The sequence below is a fragment of the Macrobrachium nipponense genome, chromosome 22, assembly GCF_015104395.2.
Source record: "Macrobrachium nipponense isolate FS-2020 chromosome 22, ASM1510439v2, whole genome shotgun sequence".
In the NCBI taxonomy this organism is placed as follows: domain Eukaryota; kingdom Metazoa; phylum Arthropoda; class Malacostraca; order Decapoda; family Palaemonidae; genus Macrobrachium; species Macrobrachium nipponense.
In genome coordinates, this window is record NC_087213.1 from 1,837,798 (window position 1) to 1,864,394 (window position 26,597).

At 38.3% G+C, this 26,597-nt stretch overlaps 1 protein-coding gene across 6 annotated transcripts in view; it reads left to right on the forward strand.

Annotated features, from left to right (window-relative positions):
• The window catches only part of LOC135198435 (Na(+)/citrate cotransporter-like), a 122,840-nt gene that overhangs the window by 1,072 nt on the left and 95,171 nt on the right, over positions 1 to 26,597 (forward strand). For 2 of the 6 annotated variants that reach the window (XM_064225976.1, XM_064225982.1), the window contains exon 1: positions 25,564 to 25,675. The exons of 3 other annotated variants lie outside the window; for them this stretch is intronic. The gene's annotated coding sequence lies outside the window, so the exon portion shown is untranslated. Of the gene's footprint in view, positions 1 to 25,563; positions 25,676 to 26,195; positions 26,214 to 26,597 lie in introns of those variants that run through there. One more of the 6 variants, XM_064225978.1, reaches the window with a different exon arrangement.

A 26,597-nucleotide genomic window follows, 5' to 3' on the forward strand; every position in this document is an offset into this window, starting at 1 on the left:
ATAGAATTTACTATACAGCCGAGAGAAATTACAAAAATTCCTTTAAAAGGAAACTTGAAGGAATCACTCGGCCTCATCTGTGGTGAACGAAATTGTCATCATCTATCTTTGAGTTAGGCTCGTCTTCCATTCCGCTACTACTTACAGAATTGATGGTAGACTGGTTACTGGCCGTAATGAAGGGGTTGAACTGTTTCAACGAGCTTTTGATGTTAAGCAATCAGCCGAGGAAGTCCCTGATACTTGTCATCCTGAGCCATTCTTACAAAATTTGCATTTCGCTCTGGGAAAATTCGGGTTAATCTTGATAGTTGGGGTGGAGAAGATACTGATGGGTTCTTCCCTTTGTTTTTTTTTTAAATGTTTCTAGTGTGCTGTCTTTCAAGATGAGCGCAAACTTAGTAATACAATCCCGGTTCCAAAGAGTGGCATATATGCAAACTGCATTAACGACAGACCAATTTCTACTCTCCCTGTGCTCTCCAAAGTGGATGAAAAACTTATTTTTTAGCCACTATATATAGCTGATAGTCAATACGCACACAGGAAGCAGTTAAGTACCTGCGGTGCTCTTTTAGAATTGACATGCCATTTGCAAGGGAACCCTGATAAGGGTTTCTGAGTGCAGAGTCATTCAAATAGATTCTAGTGCTGCGTCCGATTTAGTAAATCACAAGGCACTTATTTTTAAACTTCAGAATCTTGGAGTGGGTGGATATGTTTTAGGATTACTTCAGGATTTCCTTACAGGTCGGCAGTTGCGAGTTACTGTGGACGGGATCTTCAGTGAACCGAGACCTTATGCGCCTGGTGTTCCCAAAGGGCAGTGTTCTTGGTCCACTGTTGTTTTCAGTCTATGCGAGTGATATGGTTGTTGGCCTGGAAAACAAGATTGTTCAGTATACCGATGATGCAACACTTGTGGTTGTAGTAAAGTCTCCACTTATGAGAAATGAAGCTGCCCTCAACCTCAGTTCGGGGACTTGGGACTGGATCATGGGAATGGTGTTATCGGTGGGGTGTGAGGCTGAACTCCAGTAAAACGAAAACATCGTTGATTAGCTGATCCCCTACAGTTTGTTTGTTTGTTTGTATGGTGTTTTTACGTTGCATGGAACCAGTGGTTATTCAGCTACGGGACCAAACGGCTTGACGTGACTTCCGAACCACGTCGAGAGTGAACTTCTATCACCAGTAATACACATCTCTCACTCCTCAATGGAAATGTCGTGAAATTTGAGCTTCAGGAGTTCAAACGAAAATGCAATGCATTTCTTCTCTAATAGTATTCTTCTTGCATTTTAATACTTTTTTTTTTTTAAGTGGGATCCCTTCTTTTTGTATTTCCCTTTACTTCCTCTTACTTCTCCCTGATGAACACCATATTCTCTGGAACGCTTGGAATTTCGGACGTGAATCAGCCCTTGTGGGCTTGTTTTTATCTTACTGAATAATAATAATAATAATAATCAATAATTAATAACTAATAATAATAATAATAATAATAAATAATAATAATAATAATAATAATAATAATAATAATAATAATAATAATAAGTCCTTCTTGAAAGATATTGCTGCATCAGCTTAGCATGTTCCAACTTGTAAATATTTTTCTCTATTTTCTAATAATAGCTTTCTCTGCTATTACAACTGGCGAGTATTGCGCCGATATTACTCATCAGGAGGAGTCAATTTCAGGGATATTGCTTAAAAACTATTTATTTGTCACATTAAATGAAACGTTGGCCACTAGATCGACTTATATTTTGATCCATTTGTTCATTTCCTGTGATATCCTTTCCATTCCTTTTAATGTACTTATGATCATATTCTCTTTTTTCTATCTTACTTTCCTCAACCCTTTCCTGACAATTGTTTCATACGAGATTTACCTCCTGTTACGCCTTTAAGTTAAAGTCTTCTTTCTCTCGGTTTCCCTTTCAGCGCTAAATGACCTCACGGCGCATGGCCCTCCGGGTTCTCTCTTGTTATTACTGCATAACTGTTTATCAGAAATATCAAGCACCTCTTCAGAAAACTGTTTATCAGAAATATCAAGCACCTCTTCAGAAGACATTCCTTCCTTCGGTTACTTATTATCTTAGTCTTATGTAATGGAGATTTTATCTTTTGAATCTAGTTTTCAACAGTCCTCTTAAAATGTTAGACATATCTTACTTACAGGATACTAACTATCTTATCTACGACAAATCTAGAACTTGTTTTGCAATGTCGGTGGCAACGATTCTCTCTTGTTTTCTTTCATGAAAGGAATCTCATTGTTGTCATTGTCAGTAGGTCACAGAATCAAGGTTCCCTTTTTATTGTCTACGATGCATGAAAGCAGCCTCAGTTAAACTGGATTAAAAAGCTTTAGTCAGTTCATGATATTGGTACAGAATTACTAGAGAAAATTATTATGAACAAAAGAAAAGAATAGTTCCTTATGGACCTAACTCCCCGCGGGGAAAAGTGCTTTCAGTGCATCTCACACTGTACGCTGAATTAATTACTTGAGGTATTTTGCGGCGTCCTTTCGACCCCTAGCTGCAACCCCATTCATTCCTTTTGCTGATCTCCGTTCATGGTCTCTTTCTTCCATCTTAATTCCCACCCTCTCCCAACATTTGTTAATTTCCGTTTCAGCTCTGAATAACCTTATCACAGGTCTAGCGCTTGGTCCTTGGCCTAACTTTTTTTTAATTTTTTTTTTTTTTGTTTTTTTTTTTTTTTTTTTTTTTTTTTTTTTTTTTTATTCCATTCCTATAAACCTAGCCATAAAAACTGATACAAAGTTTACCTGTCAAAATATTTCTCCTGATGAGTTCCATCCTGCAGAGGCTACTGGATAGATAGGGCGCCCTTGAGAGCCTCTAATGACCTAGACCTACCTGGCGTTGTCTGTATAATATCTTTTCACTTCAGGAAACCGTATCGCAACTTACCAACAATGCTCTTTGTTCCTGGTGCTTTGTCTTGTGGGGCCTGCTATTAGACCTTTAATATCTTAATGTCTCGCTAATTATGCAATTTCAGGATGTTAACACACTTGATAGTCATTCCCTGTGCAGAACTTTGCTAAGAGGTTGGAAAATTATCGTCTCTCATTTACTGACATCACGCATTTGTCTTCAAGTTGTCATACCGGGGACAGACATTGTGAGATTGTTTCGTATTTCTCCTCCAGAAAAATGGGGACGCTTACTTCTTTGTTCAAGGAAAACCATGAACAGGACCAGTTACCACCACCTACCAAGAACGAAGATTCTATTCTAGACTTAACGTACTGTACTGTCGGCCAACGAAGAATTGGCGTAGTTTCTTAATTCATTGTTCGTTATGGAAATATTGCCATATGCAGGTGCCAGATTATTTACTTAACAATAAATAACATTTCCTTTCTAAGATGCTATACTTGAAATAAATTACATTAGAATTGAGTAGACTTATTCAACGTATTAAAGATAATTATTTTGCAAAGTAAGGAAAATATATACCGATGGGTCCATGAATTCTAATTTTATTCTCAACTCTAGCCTCGTAATAGCATAAGCCTTTTGAAGTTGGCTTTGCTGCCGCTCGAGTCTTCACCCAAAGTATCGTACTGCACTGGGGTGTTGTCATTTCGTCTCCTACAGCCGATAAACAATACATTAGGGCATTAACATTATTTAATAACGATGTTTAATTAAACTAATTTTGTCCTTTGATCAATAAAATAATTTGCATGACACATTAAGTCGGCCTTAATTGGACTTCTGATTTTCACACATGATTAGCCTAGGTCTATTTTCAGCAGTATACTCTCTCGGATACGTAATGTGAATGAATATTTAAAACGGAAATATATATATATATATATATATATATATATATATATATATATATATATATATAAGTCATATCACATTACCGTGATTCATATACATACATCGAGCTACAAATGTCCTTTTAATATCTAATTTACTCTACCTCGGAATTAATATATTTTCATATATGCTTAACCGAAGGGGAATTTTATTAGGCGATAATAGAATTATCGCGCCCGGGCCGACAATTCTATTATCGCCTCATAAAATTCCCCTTCGGTTTAAGCATATATGAAAAATATATTCCGAGTTAGAGGAATTACATATTAAAGGACATTTGTAGCTCGATGTATATATATATATATATATATATATATATATATATATATATATCTGCTTTATTTTATTATTTCCGTTTTTCTTGTTTTATTGGCCATGTTCTCCATTTTTCTTATCCCTTTCACAATTGCTTAACATAATTTACTCAGACCTAGTATTCAAAGTCAACAAGCAATCATTAAAAAATCAAACGAATATAATTCAGTCTTTAATTTTTATCGAATTCCTTGCATATGATCCTGTTTCATCTGGACACCTTGGAAAGCTGTGGGAGTCAAAACTGACGAATACATTAAGAAAGACTTACTCTCATTAAAGCTTTCTTGGGTTGATCTTTCTGCAGCTATTCATTTCTTCTTAATAGAAATTAATTAAAATTAGTTCCACATGTATGGCTAGACCTACTACCATAAGCATATTATAAGTAGCTGAAACGATAAGAAATATGAAAGGTGACGTTCTCGTTTAAGTTTTTTTTTTTTTTTTTTTTTTTTTTTAAGAAAAACCTACTCCTTTAATGAGGGGTTGCTCTTTGACAGCTACAACAATCATACAGGTTGTAACACGAGTGTGCCAATATTTTGGGGAATGAGAGATAAAGTAACTTTGAACTGAAAATATTTTAGAAACATGCATTTTAAGGCTTCCGTTGTCGGTGCGGGGAATTTTGAAATAACCGTTATCATTAGCGATGCTCTCACACGATGGAGTTCGTAGCGAGAAGTCGGATCAAGTCGCCTGAGATGTGGAAGAGAGCGGTGGTGGCGTATAGGAGTGATGGAGGGATTAGGCCGATGTTAATAAAGCATCTCCCTATACGATGAATTATTTAGGTTTTGAAGAAAAAAATGCGTGCATAATTGAAACTGTTTCCCTCCCTATCCGTGGGTATTCACTGGCCAACCGATAAGAAAACAAAACAAAAGAAAAAGGTAAGCGTAACTGAATCTTTCTAATCCATTCAAAGGTAAGTTTGATTAGTCATTAGACTTATTCATAAAACACCTATCAAGTATTTCAAGTGTATTTTTAAAAATCTCTTCCTCTTCATCTGAAGTATTCATCAAGCCGCAGTCATAGGCGAAGAGGTAGTCATGATTTCCTGGTTCAGCAATATCGTGACGAGGCGCTAGAATTCAAAATTCTCAAAGAATGTTGTTCAGCAACATTTACTCTACTGTATTGTCTTGCTCCCTTGTGGTACTTCGAGGAGTTCCACCTCTAGGCCCATGTTCTAAACTTTGCCGTTCTCTAAACAATTTGATTCATCTATGTATGATTCTCTCCGGTATATTAAGATTTCTTGATATCTCTCCAACAGGAACTTGCACCGAATACAGTGCAATAATTGTCTCTCGCTCAGCGAGGGATGTTTCTTAGACCGATAAATGACACATTGACATCAGATTCCCGTGCACACAACGACATAAAAAACAAGAGTGAGGTCGCATGGTTAACACTGTTAAGTTATTATTATTATTTTTTTTTTAATTTGATAGCATTTTGTGAGTTTCGAATGTTTTCTGTAAAATTTAACAAATGGAATAGTTCAACTATCTTCTACTTGATATTGAGTTGATAATATAAGGACTATGTTTATGCGATACTACTTGTGATATACTGATATACATTATCTAATTGATATATTGATATACATTATCTATTTGATATACATTATATTATCTATTTGATAATGTATATCAGTGGTTGTGATATGACGTTTTTTTTCGTCAATTTTGCTATATGGAAAATAGTTTTATACAATAACATAACATGATGTTCTAATGATATCAGTGACTGTTTTTAACGTCATTACATAAGATTTCTTCCATCTTCGAGAAGAAAAGTAGATAACTAAAGCATGAATCGTGCGTCAGGCACGTGTGTAGTGTAAAAAGAGCGTTCAGTTACTTTCGGAGGCTTATTTACAATATTTACCCTTAGATGTTCAGCAAAACCTTTTTGGAGGTCAAATACGTGTTCCTGATTGCAGTTAGTGTGTTTGTGTGTGTGTGTGTGTGTGTGTGATTAGAAGGGGAGTGGGTGTGATATTAACATACTCAGAACACCTAACCTGGTAAATTCAGATTTGGTATTTTGTTAGTCATGGCTGACACAGGAGAGCCTTGCATATTCATTAAAGATCAAGCCGATGATTTTAGAATTACAGTCGTATATACTACAGGTTACAACGATTACCTCTACTTTTTAACGAAAGGAATCTATTCAGTATCATGGTTAGTAGGTCTCAAAATCTAGGTCAATCCTTTTTGTGTAAAGTATTGAAGCTCGTGTTAAGTTGACTGGACAGTAGATCACAAATTTTAAGTTAATCCTTTGTTTAACTTTTCTTAAATTGACTGGTCACACTCGCTGAGACGCATAACGCTTTGCAAAGTGGCGATATCGGTGTGCAGGCTCGGTCTAGAGATAGGGAACTTCGTTGGGACTAGATCACTTACTTGCACCCAAGTCCCTAAGTAATCATTTTAATCTATGTAAGCATTGAACAACCATTCCCTTTCAGTGCAAAGTTTTAAAATATGTCATATCTAAATCACATTAATCCTTCCTAGAACGTGTCATCCAAGAGTTTTAACCCGGTATGTACCCACCTTTGCGGCGTGTTTAGTACAAGCCCGTTAAGGATTACCGTAAAAAAAAAACATAAATAAAAGACTAGATATTGTGAATTTTTTCCAGCAACTTTATTACCAGCCACCATAAATTAATATGACTTTTTTCCCCTTGCCAAGATTGTGACTCTTTCTGACTTTTTTTTCGTGTGACTTTATTACCCGCCACCTCTGAAGCAGAGGAAAGGTAGACTGCTCCAGAGCTATTGAGGGAAAGATAGATACCGTATTAAAGAGAGAGAGAGAGAGAGAGAGAGTGTGTGCGTGTTTTAACTATAGGTTTTAGCTCTGTTATGTTGGTAGTATGAACAAATCTTTATATCTGCATAGTTCATATCAATTTGTAATGTTTTCAGAGCATTCCTTGTATTTTAATTGTCTACTATCACTCATCTATTTATCTGTTATTGTGTTAAATTATTTATTTTGTTTTTCGTGTTTCGTATTACCTTCTGCCACTTCTTTTTAGTGAACATAAATCAATCAATCAGTCCCGTCAAAGCTGTACTAACATAAGTCGTATGAGGAGGGAGTCTAAAGGGGCCGGCACGGCAACAAACAAACAAAAGTAGGAAATCGTCCATCGGGAACCATTACGATTGATCACCGGCGTCGATAATGGCGGCCAAAAGCCGCCGCCGACGTCGAAATTATTGTTCTTTCTTTTTTTTTCCAGTAATTTTGTTCTTTTTCAGGTTATTCCTTTCGTTGAGCTTAGTGCTTTTTCCTTTCTTATATTTTCCGTCTATTGTCTTTGCGTATTTGTAGTTCATTTGGGTTTTTGCAAGTCTTCTGTTGTTTCCTGTGTTGTTGTCGTAGACCGATGTTGCACCAAATGCAGCCCCCACGCCACAATTGTCTTCCGAATGTAGAACTACTGCTACTGTTACTATCATAACTACTACTAAAGAGATAGCAAGAGCTATATTTCTCAAAATGCCGCCCCACATAAAGACTATGGTGGCGTTAGTGCCGTACAAATGAACTTGGGTCTTTACAGGTTGTAACAGCTCTCGAGTAACTTGTGCATCAGATGAGAGTCCTACAGGCTCACTTGTCCGAATTCCTGGGTCATGTGTCCTAAATATCAATCCATGGCTTACACAGGACCTGCTAAAGCTTACTGGATTCTGGTCATATGTTACGCATGCTGGAAATGAGGGGATGGCGGCTTCAGGTTCGGTCTAATGAAGAGTCGTTCTGAACAAGGCGCTTTTGAAGTAATGCTGAGAAGAAAGTAATATTCTCCGTTTTCCAGTAATTTCGAATTGGGAATTCTCTGTAAGGGGGGTTAGTGCCGTCAGTGCAACTCACGCGGTGCACTGTAGGCATTATTTAAAGGTTCTCCGCAGCGTCCCTTTCGGCCCCTAGTTGCAACCCCTTTCATTCCGTTGACTGTACCTTCGTTCATATTCTCTTTCTTCAAGATTACTTTCCTCAACCCTCTTTATCACTTGCTTCATAGAGCAACTGTTAGGTTTCTTCCTGCCACGCCTTAAAAAACACACATTTTAGCTCTCAATTTCCGTTTCAACGTCGAATGACCTCATCATAAGTCTAGCGCTTGACCTTTGGCCTAAATATCATATTCTAATTCCGATTCCGAAAAAGGGAATGTTGAGACAGAGAAGTGGGAATCTATAGTCCACATGAAAGCAGCATTACGTGCTAAATTATATCAGTCTTTGGAAGCCATTTCACGAAAACGATAACATTGACCTTGGTTTTTAATCGTTTTCATCAGCTGATGAGAAGACCACCTTTACCTAGCTGCCGGTTACGAAGAAAGATCATTTTTGCAGGTCCCAGAGAACTAGGGATTCAAATCGTATACATTAGTTTTCTGTTTGGTGTCAATTTCTATTCGACTTTTTTCCACTTGCGAAATTTACTCGAGAGGTTGAACCACTTATTACTTCTGTGGCTGTTAACGGAATATCTCGAGAACTGTTGGACTGATCTTGATAAAACTTTGGAGAAGTTTTGTTGATTTAACCGATCTTTGACGATTAACCTTTAGAAGAAATAGGCAGAGTTGACAACTTGTTTCCTTTGAAATAATCTGACAAATTAAGTTTTTTTTTAAAGTACTTTTGGAGGTCAAACAAAATAACTCACACAGCTCATTTAGAAAAGAATTTTAGAACTATTCTAGGAGATTAAACGTAAAATAATTTATGCAGCTACGATAGAAATTCAGTTGAACTTGTAACTGCCAGATTTGAAATTCATTTATGGCTCATGGTTCAGTACAAGGTCAACATGATGAAGATGGGATAGTGACGATAAGTTGTGTTAATCCCTCTACTCTTTCAAGAATAATTAAGCCTTGTTGGAGCCCGAAAGCAAATTAAATTAAACGAGCTAATCAGTAAATTATATGATTTTCAACAACAACGGAACTTTGTTATGATTCTACTTCAAGGTCACGGTTTATGTTCTGAAGTAACAACGTTTTGCAGTAGTTGGAGCATCCAGTGATAAATATTCATGTATGATGAGCTGGTGAGAGGCGTAACAGGCTTGTATTCTGAAATCATTTGTGTGTGCGTGCTCGCTCGTATGATGACGTAACCTTGACAACAAAGTCTGAACAGATTAAGCCGTTTAATGCAACTCGGCTTGTGAGGAGTTTTATCTTTGTTACAACTAAATTATGGAATAGTTCCCCTATAGTGTGATTAATTCATTCTCTCTCTCTCTCTCTCTCTCTCTCTCTCTCTCTCTCTCTCTCAGTTCCTCGTTGGACGAGTGGATTTCGCGCTCGGCCACCAATCCGGTGGTCCGAGGTTCGATTCTCGGCTCATCCAACGGGGAATCAGAGGAATTTATTTCTGGTGACAGAAATGCATTTCTCGATATAATGTGGTTCGGATCCCACAATAAACTGTAGGTCCCGTTGCTAAGTAAACCAATTGGTTCCTAGCCACGTAAAAAAAAAAATGATCTAATCCTTCGGGTCAGCCCTAAGAGAGCTGTTAATCAGCTCAGTGGTCTGGTAAGACTAAAATATACCTCTCTCTCTCTCTCTCTCTCTCTCTCTCTATAGAAAGATGAAAAGAAAGACTAACAGAAAGGAAGGCCCTCTCTTTTTGGGGGGGGGGGTTGGGGGGGGGGGGGGTGGGGGGGAGGGGTGAGGAAGGAGAAGATGGATGGTGGCCCAACGAGTTCTGTAAGCTTTTATCATATTTCCTTATGACAGAAATTAGCAACTGGCAAAAAAAAAAAAAAAAAAAAAAAAAAAAAAAAAAAAAAAAAAAAAAAACCTCTATTTCGTAAAACAAAATGACGTATGTTGTTTTGGTTTCTGAAAAATGCCTCCAATTTCACATGGTCCAAATTCGTATCCGGACTCATTACAGAGTGTCACTTGGCTGCCAAAGGAACGTAACTCATGTAGTTCCTCCAAAAAAAGTGTCTAGTGAAAGTTATCTTTGATTTATCACGCAGAGGGCATGTTAGAAAATACACTTCTGAGGATATTGATTACGAGAGGACTTTCTTTCGCTAATCAACTTCTTCTTCTTCTTCTTCTTCTTCTTCTTCTTCTTCTTCTTCTTCTTCTTCTTCTTTATGTGGGTCAAGGCTTTCTCAGCGCTCCCTTGAAATTCCGTCGCCCGTTGTTGCTAAATTCTAGGATGAATTGAATTAGAAGTCGTTGGTAACCAGATCCCTCGTTTTGTCACCCATTGAACAGAGCCCTGGCCGCCATGAATACGCAGATTTAGGCAACTGTTTAGAATTACCGGGCAGATAAGTGGGTTAACGTCGCTCCTTCTATATTTTTTTTTTCATGTTTACCCTTCGCTCAGTCTGTTTTTCTAAACATATTCTGCCCCAAATACGAATTGGCAAACTTATGTTGAATCAGAGGGAGACAGTTTTATTCCAGTGCTTTGTGTTGACATGAGATTAATGAATGAGAGATATTGCACAGAAACTGCAATATCTTGAAGTCTGTTTGAAGTTCGAATCTCAGTAGTTCAAGAGAGAATATGCAATACATTACTACCCGAAAAAAATTCTCGTATTTTAACAGTTTTAATTACCTTTTTATCTATTTATTTATTCATTTGTTCATTTCATTGATCATCCTTCTCGTATTTGCTATTATCTTCTGTTGCTTCTTTCAAACAACACTCATATTCTTAGGATGCTTGAATAGGGTTCATCTTCTGAATAATAATAACATAGGGAATATTATGAGGCCCTAAAATTTCTTAATGTTTTATATAAACTTTTACGAAAAGAACCTCATTGAAATATTAATCATGATTGGTAACTGATGAATCATGTTACTGCATTTCAGTTTTCTTTCAATATAATATTCCCAAGATTGACCAGTTCAAGGTCTCTAGTGTGATTTTTATTATATATATACATATATATATATATATATATATATATATATATATATATATTATTTTTCAGGATTACAATATGCTTTCTCTTCGACAAGACACACTTAGTGAAGTCACTATTCCTGATAATTTATATGTAGAATGATGAGGTTTTTCAATGCCATATCTGATTTTCTGAGAAATTTCTCAGTAATCATGATTTTTAATGAAGAATTACTAGAACTAATTCCCATGACTCCGCCAGTACTGCAAAAAAGTTTCTTTCTCTCTCTCTCTCTCTCTCTCTCTCTCCCTCTCTGCCTCAGACACATGTTGGTAAACAGGTTGCCGGGCCACCTGTTTCACTCTCTCTCTCTCTCTCTCTCTCTCTCTCTCTCTCTCTGTCACACACACACACTTGTTGGAGACAGGTTACAAGACTACCTACTTCCCACCTCTCTCTCTCTCTCTCTCTCTCTTTCTTTCTCTCCCTCTTACACATGTCGGTCACAGGTTACACGACCACCTATCTCTCTCTCTCTCTCTCTCTCTCTCTCTCTCTCTCTCTGACACATGTTGGTCACGACCATCCACTTCTCTCTCTCTCTCTCTCTCTCTCTCTCTCTGAGATTGGATTGGGAAGGAGAGAGCCTGGTGTCGGGGTGGGGGAGGGGGAGGTGTTGTGGGGGGGGGGAGGTGTGGAGAGGGCTAAAGAGAACCAGCGGAAATTGTTAATGAATTCAACGAGTTGGTGTTAGCTGACGTCAAGGGCGATTTCAATGTCCTCTCTCTCCTGCAGGTGCGCGCCCTCTTCTTTTTTTTTCCCCCTTTCTTCTTCAGGGACATCAGGAGTGACCTCACAAAAAGATAATTCTGGGCGGCAGATTCCCTGAGACTCTAGAGGTCGTTAAGAGTCGTTCAGGGAGCCTCTCGACGCCAACTAGATCCGAGAGAGAGAGAGAGAGAGAGAGAGAGAGAGAGTGTCTGTGTGTGTGTGTGTGTCTTGTTAGTTAGTTAGGTTGGTTGGTGGGGTGTCTCTAAGGGAACGACCTTTTTGCACGGTCGTTTGGTCTCTGTCTCTCTGTCTGTCTATCTCTATGTAACTCGCTATATAATATATATATATATATATATATATATATATATATATATATATATATAGATATATATAGACATATATATTATTTATATGTATGTATGTATATACAGTGTGTGAAGCTGAAAAGGCAGTGAACAGGATTACAAATTGTTAACAGAAGTGTTTTATAGACCTTTTGGACTTCAAAGAACACTGTAAGATTACTGCGTCGGCATTCAGATAATGTGTGTGTGTGTGTGTGTGCGCGCCTGCGCAGTTCTCAATGATAATTGCGGATGCCCTTCAAGCTTGACGTTGGCGAAGAACATTGTTGATTCTCATTTATATTATTATGATCTTTGTTATAATTATTCAAAGCATGCACTAAAAAATATGAATAATATGAACACGCTGATTTACATACGAACAGGATAAACATTTCGCTTCCAAGTTTAAAAAAAAAAATGCCTACATTATGAGGAACTTTAGGGCCAAGTTAGAAAAACAAATGCCCAAATTAATGAGGAACTTTAGGGCCAAGCGCAGTAGTAACCACCCTGTGAATAAAACGTTAAATATTCGCGCAGTTTTTTCCTGTTATTATTATTATTATTATTATTATTATTATTATTATTATTATTATTATTATTATTATTATTATTATTATTATTATTTTCTATCACAGTCACCTTATTCGACTGGGTGGTTTTTATAGTGTGGGATTCCGGGTTGCATCCTGCCTCGTTAGGAGTCCAACACTTTCCTTACTATGTGCGCTGTATCTAGTAGCACACTCTTCTGCAGGAGTCCTGGAGCTACTTCAGCATCTAGCTTTTCCAGGTTCCTTTTCAGAGATGTTGAGATCGTGCCTAGTGTCCCTATGATTATGGGCACAATTTCCACTTGCATATTCCATATCCTTATTTAGATTTTCAGGTCTTGATACTTATCAATTTTTTCTCTTTCTCTTCAACTCTGGTGTCCCGTGGTATTGCAACATCAATGAGTGATACTTTCTTCTAGATTTTGTCAATCAACGTCACGTCTGGTTTACTGACACGTATCACCCTATCTGTTCTGATACCATGATCCCAAATGATCTTTGCCTGATCGTTTTCTATCACTCCCTCAGGCTGGTGTTCGTAGCACTTATACTGCAAGCTAGCTGGTGTATCTTGCACAGGCTCCAGTGGAGGGCTTTTGCTACTGAATCATGCCTCTTTTTGTACTGGTTCTGTCCAAGTGCCGGACATTCGCTTGCTATGTGACAATGACTGGAGGGATAGATCTACTTAATGGGAATGGCTTCATGCACATAGATGAGATAGGATGCCATTACCTGGGAATAATAGAAGGAGAGGATATAAAACACCTAGAGATGAAGGACACGACCAGGAAAGAATGTTTGCAGAGACTTAAGGTGATAATCAAGCTCAAACTCAACTCCAGAAATACGATGAAAGCCATAAACACATGGGCAGTACCAGTAATCAGATGCAGCGCAAGAGTAGTGGAGTGGACGAAGGCTGAACTCCTCAGCATACACCAGAAAACTAGGAAACACATGACCATACACTAAGCACTATACCCAAGAGTGAATGCAGATAGTCTATACATAACACGAAAGGAAGGAGGGAGAGGACTTCTAAGCATAGAGGACTGCGCCAACATCGAGAGCAGAGCACTGGGGCAATATCTGTGAAGACGAGTAGCTGAAGACCCAGAAATATACAGACAGGAGAATACCAAACAGAACGGAGAAATGGCACAACAAACCAATGCACGGATAGTACATGAGACAGACTAAAGAACTGGCCAGCGATGAATCATGGCAATGGCTACAAAGGGAAGCATTCAAGAGGGAAACAGAAGGAATGATAACAGCGGCACAAGATCAGGCCCTAAGAACCAGATAAGTCCAAAGAACGATGGATGGAAATAACATCCCGCCCATATGCAGGAAGTGCAATATGACAAACGATATTATTATTATTATTATTATTATTATTATTATTATTATTATTATTATAATCCCACCAAAGGGGCCATTGACTTAAAATTCAAACTTCCAAAGAATATGGTGTTCATTCGAAAGAAGTAACAGAAGGTAAAGGAAGATACGGAAAGAGAAGATCAGTTATCGGTAAAACAGATGAATAAACAAATTAATAATAAATAGATAAAATGTAAGTAAATTGTTAAGAATCAAGGATAAAGCAACAACAAAAAGTCCATGCGAGACGAATAACTCGACCCAAGTTGTGTTTGTGAAGTTTGCAACGACTGAACTGAGAGGAATCATAGTTGACTCGAGTAGGCCTTCTTCTTGACACGAATAATCTTTGTTGTTGGCACAGAGAGCCACGTCCCAAGATGCAACAGCGCTATAGAAAACGAGAGAAGTCGACACAATATGCGCCTTGCATTCGAAGACGACAGAAATCTTCGTTATCGATCAGAGATGACAGATCTGGTGTAGGGCATTTAATGCGTAGTCATGTGTCATTTCAAGAGAAGATGGTAAATAGTTATCCCCAAATCGTTGCCGCCCCCCCACCCCCCCCCCCCCCACTCCGCCCCCACCACCCCCCGGTAGTGAGGCACGTGAGTGCACCTCGCGCCGGCGCGGTGCACTGTAAGCATTGTTGAAGGCTCTCTTGTGGCGTCCCTTTGGCCCCTAGCTGCAACCCCTTTCATTCCTTTTACTGTACCTCTGTTCATATTCTCTCTCCTCCGTCTTATTTTCCTCAACCCTCTCCTGACAGTTGTTTCATAGCGCAGCTGATAAGTTTTCTTGGTTGGTAATTCCAGGCAATAATTCCGCAAGGAACGTTCCCGCGGATACGACAGCCACTAGGGACTGGGGCGTCTAATGTATTTCGCCGTGTTTAGTACCATCCCCTGGCGGTTAATTACAGTCGACCCACCAAAAGTAACGGTAAATTCTTAATAAGTAACCCAAATACCGTAGGAAACTGTAATTTCTAAAGAAATACCCGACGAGAGTTATTACCTAGATCTGCCGTTTTCTCCCCGTCAGTGGCGTGGTTGGTATGGTGTTTCCTTCCCACCTCGGTGGTCCCGGGTTCGATTCTCGGCCATTCCACTGAGGAGTGAGAGATGTGTATTTCTGGTGATAGAAGTTCACTCTCGACGAGGTTCGGAAGTCACGATAAGCCGTTGGTCCCGTTGCTGAATAACCACTGGTTCCATGCAACGTAAACACACCATACAAACAAATTTAAAAAATCATTTTACTCTCAGTTTCCCTTTCAGCGCTGAATGACCTCATCATAGGTCTCAGCGCTTTGTCTTCGACCTAGATTTTATATTCCATTCCCTTCGTTTCGGTTCTCAAATCATCCCACTCGAATATAACAGCACTATGAAGTGCAGTTTTTTGGAATCGTTAGTAACATTTAAAACTAGTTCCCACAAACAGAAATAGCAGCACTTGACACAGTTCCTCGGTCTAACGGAATGTCTCAAGGAAGCTCTGTTGACGCTGTTTGTCCGCATCACTCAAGAATAGCGAACAGTCGTTGCAAGGTCAGGTCACGGCGTGACATTGGGAGGTCAAATGACTTCGCAGCTTTCAAGACGGCGCATCTCACCTTCGTCTCTATTCTTCGTTTCCTTGGCGCCGATTACTACGTTTCATTTTATTCAGTTTTGTTTTAATTCTGTTCATCGAAGTCTTCTCCTCAAACCCTCGGCGAGCGCGTATATAAATGTCAGAGTGAGATGCCACAAATCACTTTGGTTGCGTTTTTTTTTTTTTTTGTTTTTTGTTTTTTTTTTTTTTTTTTTTTTACTGAGGTGATCGTCGAACACGTTCTAAAATTACTTCTGCTTCAAGTGAGTGTGAATATAAAGTTGGCTTAATCTCGTACTGTGAGCCTGAATTAACTTCTCATAAACTACGTGAAAAAAGTGGACGTTCTAAACTGATTTATTTTTAAACATATTGAATAAAAAGTTGTATGAACCTCGTTTTGTGAGCCTGAATTAATCTATCATAAATTCCGTGAAACAAAAAAGAGGTTTGTGATACAAGAGAAGCTGAACTGGGTTAAGGATAAGAACTTGATCGACACAGTTTCAAGATGACGCTGCTTTGACTAACAAAACACAACAGGATTTACAAAGCTTGCCCAATAGAGCGCATGGCCGCCTCAGTGGCGTGATCGGTATGGTCCTGGCCGGATGAGTTCGATTCTCGGGCATTCCACTGAGAGGTAAGAGATGTGTATTTCTGGTGATAGAAGTTCACTCTCGACGTGGTTCGGAAGTCACGTCAAGCCGTTGGTCCCGTTGCTGAATAACCACTGGTTCCATGCAACGTAAAACGAACAAACGAAACAATAGAACGCATCATGTATCTGCAGATCATGGACTCAAGGTCCATCAAAAAAAAAAAAAAAAAAAAAAAAAAACAAAAAAAAAAAAAAAAAAAAAAAAAAAAAAAAAAAAAACATTAAGTTTTGAGGACACAGAATGCACAGAGGCACGAATTCGAAGGCACGAGATCTCTTGACTTACAATTTAGGATAGAAATTCTTTAATACATATATGAAATAATAATAATAATAAGAATAATAATAATAATAATAATAATAATAATAATAATGGTGAAGAAATTCTGTGTCAATTTAAATAATACACGTACATACATACATACATACATTATATATATATATATATATATATATATATATATATATATATATATATATATATATATATATATATAACATAGATAGATATATACATATACGTATAATATATATTTTAATGTATATTTACACTGACGTCATTCACCATTTTAGTGACCCATGGGTTTATGAGGTTTTTATAAATGATAATGATAATTTTGAACTCTGTTCCTGCATCCGTGTTTCCTAACTCATATATCCTTCGTCCTTTAAAATAAAAGTCTAGTCTCTCATTTCCAGCTCCAACGGGAACTTCGGAAACGCAACAAGAAAAACTACTGCTAATTGTTTTACTAGATATTTGGGGATTCAGTCCTACCAGCTTTCTTCTTCTTCTTCTTCTTCTTCTTATTATTATTATTATTACATTATTATTATTAATTATTTATTATTATTAGAAGAAGAAGAAGAAGAAGAAAAAGAGGAAGTTTCTTCTTCGTCGTTCTTCTTATTATTATTACCAGCAAACATATGTATACAGATATTATGTATGATAAATTCAATAAGTAACTAAATCTACGGTCATAACCAGCCCCGTTTCACGGGCAGACTCAGCTCCGTTTCATGGAATCCCTTCTCACCCCCATCCCCTTCGGATGGGGGGTGGGGGAGTTAAGATGAAACCCCATTATAAACCATCTTAGGGGTCCCTGCTATAACCCTGCCAAGTTTCATGCTCATCGGACCGGCCGTTTGGCCGTGATTGAATGACAGACGGACGGACAGACATAACGCCCATTTTAGTAAGATTATTAATTATTATTATATTATTATTATTATATTATTATTATTATTATTATTATTATTATTATTATTATTATTATTATTATTACTAGCAAACTTACTAAAATACAGGTGCAGAAGTGAAAAGTTTATATGTACTTTTTGTTCAGCAATATTAAAATAAGGGCGATTACATGAATAGTCTCTCTCTCTCTCTCTCTCTCTCTCTCTCGTAATGTAATTCAAGGGACGATCACTGAACGCAGAGAAATTCTTATTCATTGTTTGTTTCCCTCTTTTAATTATATTCTCTCTCTCTCTCTCTCTCTCTCTCTCTCTCTCTCTTCTCTCTCTCTCTCTCTAAAGTAAGTGAAGGGACGATCAATGAACGTAAAGAAGTTCATATTCATTATTGTTTACCCTCTTTTAATGATTCTCTCTCTCTCTCTCTCTCTCTCTCTCTCTCTCTCTCTCTCAATGTAAGTCGAGTAACGAAGACGGTGATGGGATTATCGAATTACTTAGCGCTCAAATCACAAATTATCTCCTCTCTCTTTCTCTCTCTCATTTTTCGATAGCAAGATAAAATATTAAAATTGTAGTGCATTAATGTCGTTAAATGGCTCTCTCTCCCTCTTTCTCTCTCTCTTTCTCTCTCTCTCTCTCTCTCTCTCTCTCTCTCTCTCTGTCGGTGACTTTCATTTAACGGAACAGGGATCTTGATTGGTTCGTTTCTTTGTCAATTACTTTGCACGGTGATACGAATAATAAATTATCTTTCATTTCATTATGTTACTGCAAAGACGCAACTTGTATGTCAGTGCGTTGTGGCTACTGATAAATGCTCTTATGATCCTGTGTCTTCCAAAAAAGAGTAGAAAGTAGGAACTTGTCAGTTTCCTTTTTATTATGTCCATTGGCAGGATCAAAATTCCGAAGCAACATTACCGGGCAGTACTTCTTCAACGTTATTTTGTGCACTGGCAGTCTCGATGGATTCAAGTTATTAAAAAAAATCTTGCGGATATTGATGATAATTTTCATCTTCTATTGTGTCCGAGCTGAAATATTCGCGACTTTCTCCGGGGAAGTTGTACAGAAATTACGTATGAAAAATCGTAAAGTAACTAAGTCTACGGGAATAACCAGCCTCGTTTCACGGGCAGAAACAGCTCCGTTTCAGGGAATCCCTTCTCACCCCCACCCCCTACAAAGGAGGGGGGTAGGTTGGATGAAACCCCATTACAACCATCTTAGGGGTCCCCCCCCCCACCCACCATTACCCTGCCAAGTTTCATGCCCATCTGACCAGCCGTTTGGCGTGATTGAATGACAGACAGACAGACAGACATTACGCCCATTATAGTATGATTATTATTATTATTATTATTATTATTATTATTATTATTATTATTATTATTATTCAGAAGACGAACCCCATTCATACGGAACAACCCAGCCAAAGGATCCATTGACTTGAAATTCAAGCCTCCAAAGAACACGGTGGGTGTATGAAAGGAGAACTCAGTAGAAAAGAAGGAAAGATAAAGGAATCAAATAGGAAATAAACAGATAAACATATGAATAAGTTATTAAAATACAAGAAGCGTTATTTTAGAGTAGTGGTGGGTTGGATCTTCGCTCTAACTTTGCATTAAACTGTGAATTATATTTTTCATTCATCTTTTGGCCATTCTGTACTTCGAATTTCAAACTTCGGTGAACAACAAGTAACAAGTGAATGTGTGGACTTCCCTCTCTCCAGTCTTAAACTTCCCCGTCTCTGTTCATCTAAGCCAATTTTTTAAGTTCTCAGAAGTATTTGGGGCATCTCAGCCTTGTGGCAAACTAACCCCCACCCCCTTTTTTTTTCTCCCTCCCTCAGCACCCGGTGTGATACAGTACCAAAACGTGATCTCAAAAGGACATCGACTAACGACATCATGTCCAGGGGTTATTTTAAGGCCCCGGGTTTGTGTGTTATAATGACCATAGGTACAAAGGTCTATAGTAAATTTTTCACTGCCCAGAAACAACTTGAGACCTTCACACTGACCTTGTGGGTCGTCGGTAGGTCTACTTCTCAAGGTCACACGGGTAGGTCGTGTTCATGCGTCGAGTTTAATTTCTGAGGGTGGTAGGTTTTTTTTAATTGATTCTCTCTCTCTCTCTCTCTCTCTCTCTCTCTCTCTCTCTCTCTCTCAGAGGCCAACGGAGCTCTATGGAGTATTGTTTCTTTCTCTCAGCAAATGAGAAGAGTGAGGAAGATACGTAGATGGGAAAAAGATATTAAGATATGACTAGCCATTGACGTATATTTCATTTGACACTCCAACTTTTCCATTTATCTATTTATACTTATTTATTTATATGTTTATATTTTTTACGTTTTACTTCTTTTGGCGATAGCTCTGTTTCGTATGAACATTTGTACGTTATGTTTAGATGATACTAATAATATATTTTTCAACTTGGTAAATTCCACTAGCTGTTGTTATGACAAGAAATAAAGAGAAGCTACTATCAAGTGCTACTACAATATAATAATAATAATTAATAATAATAATAATAATAATAATAATAATAATAATAATAATAATAATAATAATAATAATAATAATAATAATATAATAATAATAATAATAATAATAATGTTAAAAAGGATGGCAGAATTAAACGAGTTGATTTTATACATTGTTTTTTTCTATTTTCCTTACAATTCGCTTCTCAGAAAAAAAACCAATATATAAAACCTCAACTCACTTAATTCTGCCATCCCTTTTAACAGCATTTGCCTAAAAGAGGGTCTGCTACCAAAATAATAATAATAATAATAATAATAATAATAATAACAGAGAAACGACAGGGAGGATGAGGTATCAAACAACGACACACGAAGAAACACCGACGAAGTAACAGAGAGGACGGAATGGTAGAAAAAGATTAGACAATGGATGGAGCCAGATACAGAGAGAACAAAGATCCCCTCCATGAAAGCCTACAACACCAAGAAATTAAGGGAGAAAACAAGTGAGGTCAATGAAATAATGGGCATAATACAGACCACCAGTATCACAGAAACAAATAACTTGACATATGCAGGAGCAAGATTAGTAGCAGAACTGATGGGAATTCGAACACCAACACCACCAGCACAACCAACCCAACAGAAACCAAAACAGCAACCTCCTTGGAAAAGGCGCCTGGAAAAGCAAATCATGGTGATGAGATCTGATTTGAGTAAACTGAAAGAGATGGCAGAAAAAAGGCTAAGAAGCAAGAAAACAAGGGAGGAACTCAACGAGAAATACAAAGTACAAGAGAGGGGACTAAATAACACAATAGAAGATGTAAAACAGAGGCTTAAGGGCCAAAGCACATAAGATTCCAACGGTACATGAACAGGAATAAGGGATACCAACAGAACAAACTATTCGAACCAACCAGAAAAAGACTATACAGCCAACTAAGAGGGGAAGACACCACCCAGAAATTCCTGAAGCCGAACCAAGTAAGAGACTCTGGGAAAACATATGGAGCAATCCGGTATCACACAACAAACTGCAACATGGCTCCAGGAAGTCAAGGAAGAAGAAACAGGGAGAATAAAACAAAGATTCACAGACATCACGACAGACACAGTCAGACACAAACTAAAGAAAATGCCAAACTGGAAAGCCCCAAGTCCCGATGAAGTCCATGGATACTGGCTCAAAAACTTCAAAGGCCCTACACCCACGAATAGCAGAACAACTCCAGCATTGTATCTCAAATCACCAAGCACCCAAATGGATGACCACAGAAGAACATCCTTAGTACAAAAAGACAAGAGTAAGGGAAATATAGCCAGTAACTACAGGCCTATCACCCTGCCTACCAATAATGTGGAAGTTACTAACAGGTATCATCATTGAAAGGGCTATACAACTACCTAGAGGAGACAAACACCATCCCCCACCAACAGAAAGGCTGCAGAAGGAAGTGTAGGGGCACAAAAGACCAGCTCCTGATAGACAAAATGGTAATGAAGAACAGTAGGAGAAGGAAAACCAACCTAAGCATGGCATGGATAGACTATAAGAAAGCCTTCGACATGATACCACACACATGGCTAATAGAATGCCTGAAAATATATGGGGCAGAGGAAAATACCATCAGCTTCCTCAAAAATACAATGCGCAACTGGAATACAATACTTACAAGCTCTGGAATAAGACTAGCAGAGGTTAATATCAGGAGAGGGATCTTCCAGGGCGACTCACTGTCCCCACTACTCTTCGTAGTAGCCATGATTCCCATGACAAAAGTACTACAGAAGATGGATGCCGGGTACCAACTCAAGAAAAGAGGCAACAGAATCAACCATCTGATGTTCATGGACGACATCAAGCTGTATGGTAAGAGCATCAAGGAAATAGATACCCATAATCCTAGGACTATAAGGATTGTATCTGGGGACATCAGGATGGAGTTTGGAATAGAAAAAATGCGCCTTAGTCAACATACAAAAAGGCAAAGTAACGAGAACTGAAGGGATAAAGCTACCAGATGGGAGCAACATCAAAAACACATAGATGAGACAGGATACAAATACCTGGGAATAATGGAAGGAGGAGATATAAAACACCAAGAGATGAAGGACACGATCAGGAAAAGAATATATGCAGAGACTCAAGGCGATACTCAAGTCAAAACTCAACGCCGGAAATATGACAAAAGCCATAAACACATGGGCAGTGCCAGTAATCAGATACAGCGCAGGAATAGTGGACTGGACGAAGGCGAACTCCGCAGCATAGATCAGAAAACCAGGAAACATATGACAATACACAAAGCACTACACCCAAGAGCAAATACGGACAGACTATACATAACACGAAAGGAAGGAGGGAGAGGGCTACTAAAGTATAGAGGACTGCGTCAACATCGAAAACAGAGCACTTGGGCAATATCTGAAAACCAGTGAAGACGAGTGGCTAAAGAGTGCATGGGAAGAAGGACTAATAAAAGCAGACGAAGACCCAGAAATATACAGAGACAGGAGAAAGACAGAAAGAACAGAGGACTGGGCACAAAAACAACCAATGCACGGACAATACATGAGACAGACTAAAGAACTAGCCAGCGATGACAATTGGCAATGGCTACAGAGGGGAGAGCTAAAGAAGGAAACTGAAGGAATGATAACAGCGGCACAAGATCAGGCCCTAAGAACCAGATATGTTCAAAGTACGATAGACGGAAATAACATCTCTCCCATATGTAGGAAGTGCAATACGAAAAATGAAACCATAAACCACATAGCAACGTGAATGCCCGGCACTTGCACAGAACCAGTATAAAAAAGAGGCATGATTCAGTGCAAAAGCCCTCCACTGGAGCCTGTGCAAGAAACATCAGCTACCTTGCAGTAATAAGTGGTACGAGCACCAACCTGAGGGAGTGATAGAAAACGATCATGCAAAGATCCTCTGGGGACTATGGTATCAGAACGGATAGGGTGATACGTGCAAACAGACCAGACGTGACGTTGATTGACAAAGTCAAGAAGAAAGTATCACTCATTGATGTTGCAATACCATGGGACACCAGAGTTGAAGAGAAAGAGAGGGAAAAATTGGATAAGTATCAAGATCTGAAAACAGAAATAAGAAGGATATGGGATATGCCAGTGGAAATTGTACCCATAATCATAGGAGCACTAGGCACGATCCCAAGATCTCTGAAAAGGAATCTAGAAAAACTAGAGGCTGAAGTAGCTCCAGGACTCATGCAGAAGTGTGTGATCCTAAGAAACGGCACACATAGTAAGAAGAGTGATGGACTCCTAAGGAGGCAGGATGCAACCGGAACCCCACACTATAAATACCACCCAGTCGAATTGGAGGACTGTGATAGAGCAAAAAAAAAAAAAAAAAAAAAAAAAAAAAAAAAAAAAAATAAAAAAAAAAAAAAAAAAAATAATACTAATAATAATAATAATAATAATAATAATAATAATAATAATAATATTTCTATCCATTTATATATTTATTAATGTGTTAATTTACTACAATATTCTTTGGAAGCTTGAATTTCAAGTCAATGACCCCTGTGATGGGCTTGTTCCTTATGCATTAATAGGGTTCATCTTTCTCAATATATAATTAATAATAAATAATATATAATAATAATAATAATAATAATAATAATAATAATAATAATAATAATAATAATAATAATAATAAACATTGTTTTGCTGACGAACTGCGAACTAAAAATATTTCCACGTATCCCGAAAATTTATTGATCTGTGAACGAGTTCTAAAGGTTAAGAACGGCCCCAGGGGAATTCCCGGTCTCGCTGAAGGCCAAGGTTAATGGCTTTAACAGCAACTGATAAATAAAGTAAATAAATAAAAAGTTACGAAACTGGTTCGATTCAGGTCAGTATAAATGAATTTTGCTTCTTCCTTGAGAATATCACGCATAAATGAATGAATGGGATATTTATTTAGATAAGCTTGATGATAGATACGTAGACGAATATAAATAACATAATTGGCACTGAGGTGGTTGGGGTTATATATATTTTTCGTTCTCAGAGACTCCTTGTTCAGTGTTATTTATTGAAGTTTGCGAGAAGTAGGTTGTATACCTAGCCCCTAAACTACAACTACTACTACACACACACACACACACGCACACGCACACACACACACACACACCTGGAACCCAGTCCGCAAAGGAATTCATCTCAAAATTGAATTATTAATTTGCTCAGTTGCACAATACTTTACTAAATAAATCAAACATTTAAAAGAGCTCTCGTGACCTCAAAATTAACTTACTCTTTCGCATATTATTATACGAAATAGATTATATACTTAAGAGGGATCTTGCTCTCTGTGTCACAAGCAGGCAGAGAGACGCCCGTGACTACACCGTTCAACAATCAAGCTGCCATAGAGATATATCTTAAATGGATGAACATTAAAGTCTGATTAACCGATCAGGAAGCGTCTCTTAGCGCCTGAAACTCAAGCCTTAGTTAAGGACGAGAACACTTAGCAAGTTGCCTGCGAAAGTGTTCCTTATCGCTCTTGTAACAAGGGCTAATTAAGCGTTGAAGTGTCACCTATACCAGCTGCTATGCTGACACAGGACCTCTTCTTCTCCTCTGCTATTTTTAGACCGTGGCAACGCGTGATATCGATCGCTATTGCGTGATGGTAATTCAGAAGCAGTCAGTGATCGTTTTCAGTCGGGGACCTGATGGCGTGGAATTCGTTCACTGCTCAATTGTCTGTTGACTTAACGACCCCGTGGAGATTTTGTTCAGCGTTGAAATGCACAACAGTGATGCGCGATTTAACAGCTCCAATTGTTCCAGAGTTGTCCATATTGTCTGGAGTCGGTGCTAAAATGTCCCCATCAACTGAACAAAACCGTGAGTTTTGTTCAACTTTGAAATGCACGATTTAAAAGTTCTAAGTGTTCAAGAATTATTCAACTTCTTCCTTGATGCCAGTGCTAAAATGTCCCCATTAACTGAACAAGTCTGTCAATTTTGTTCAGCTCTGAAATGCACCGTCATTGATCACGATTTAACTGTTCCAATAGTGTGAGAATATCCTTATCAACTGAACAAAGCTAAGAGTTTTCTTCAGCTTTGAAATGCAAAACATTGATGCACGATTTAACAGCCCTAGATGTTGAAGATTTGTTCATCTTCTTTCTTGATGCCACTGCTAAAATGTTCTTCATCACCTGAACAAGGCTGTGGTTTTTTGTTCAGTTTTGAAATTTACACCACTGATGCACGATTTAACCGTTCCAAGCGTTTGTCCGTCTTCAATTTTACGACGCCGAAGAATCTACTCTCGTTTCGCCGTCGTGGACTCTGGATGATGCAGGGGGTAAGAGCGAAGGCCATGCAGGGTCCCGTCCCGTCCAGCGAAGGGAACTGCAGGGAGTGTTCGTGCAACCGTTGGAGGGACAGGGTGGTTTTCGAATCCCGTCCTGCGGAAGATCCACTCACTGAACTCCTGGTGTGCGTTTTGTTATTATGTGCTGAAACTTAAAAACTCTAAAACTCCTTCGGGGTCTATTGTAGGAAACTGAAAACACTCGCAAACGCTTTCAAGTCGCCTCGATGGGACGAGAATTGCACTGTGAAAGGAACGCGACATTATAATAGTGTGTTTGTGTTTTTAATCTTCTGATCTCCGTTGAAATCAAGAGGCGACGGTCATAAATCCAGATATACTATAAGACGGCTCTGTCGATAATTCGTGAGGACAAAAGTTTCATAAATACTTAGAATGTATTGTTGATGTATTATTGACATTGTTGATCTATCAGTCGTGGACGTAAAATCTTTATCAAATCTTTCTTGCTTGTTTTCCATCGAGTAAGAAACAGCAGGTGACCTGTGGTGTGACGGACAAGATTTCACCTTCATACTTTTTTCTTTTTTCTGTGATCAGAACTTGCGTCAGCTGTAGTGAAAGTGGTGTTGTTCCTTGCCGGTGATATTTTGCTTCGGGGGGAAAACAACAATAACAACAAAACAACTCCAATAAGTAGAAGTAAGCCGGTCAGATGTAGCCATGATAAAGCCTTTTTATTTCTTGAAGCTAGTTTTTTTTTGTGCTGACCGGTTAGGTCGCTCTTAACCATGTTACCAATCGTACTTCTTTGTGTGATGGGCTTCAGTCTTCATTGTTGTTACGTAATCACCCAACCCCCATCTAACTGGTTGAAGCAATCATTCATCATCCATCTAACTGATTGATGTAATCAAACATCATCTATCTAACTAATTGGCGCATTCAGTTATCATTCATCTGACTGCTTAACTCAGACATCACATATCTAATTGGTTAGCGTAATCAGTCGTCGCCAATCTAAGTGGTCAACACAATCAGTTGTCACCCGTCTAACTGGTCAACTCAGTCATCACCCATCGAATT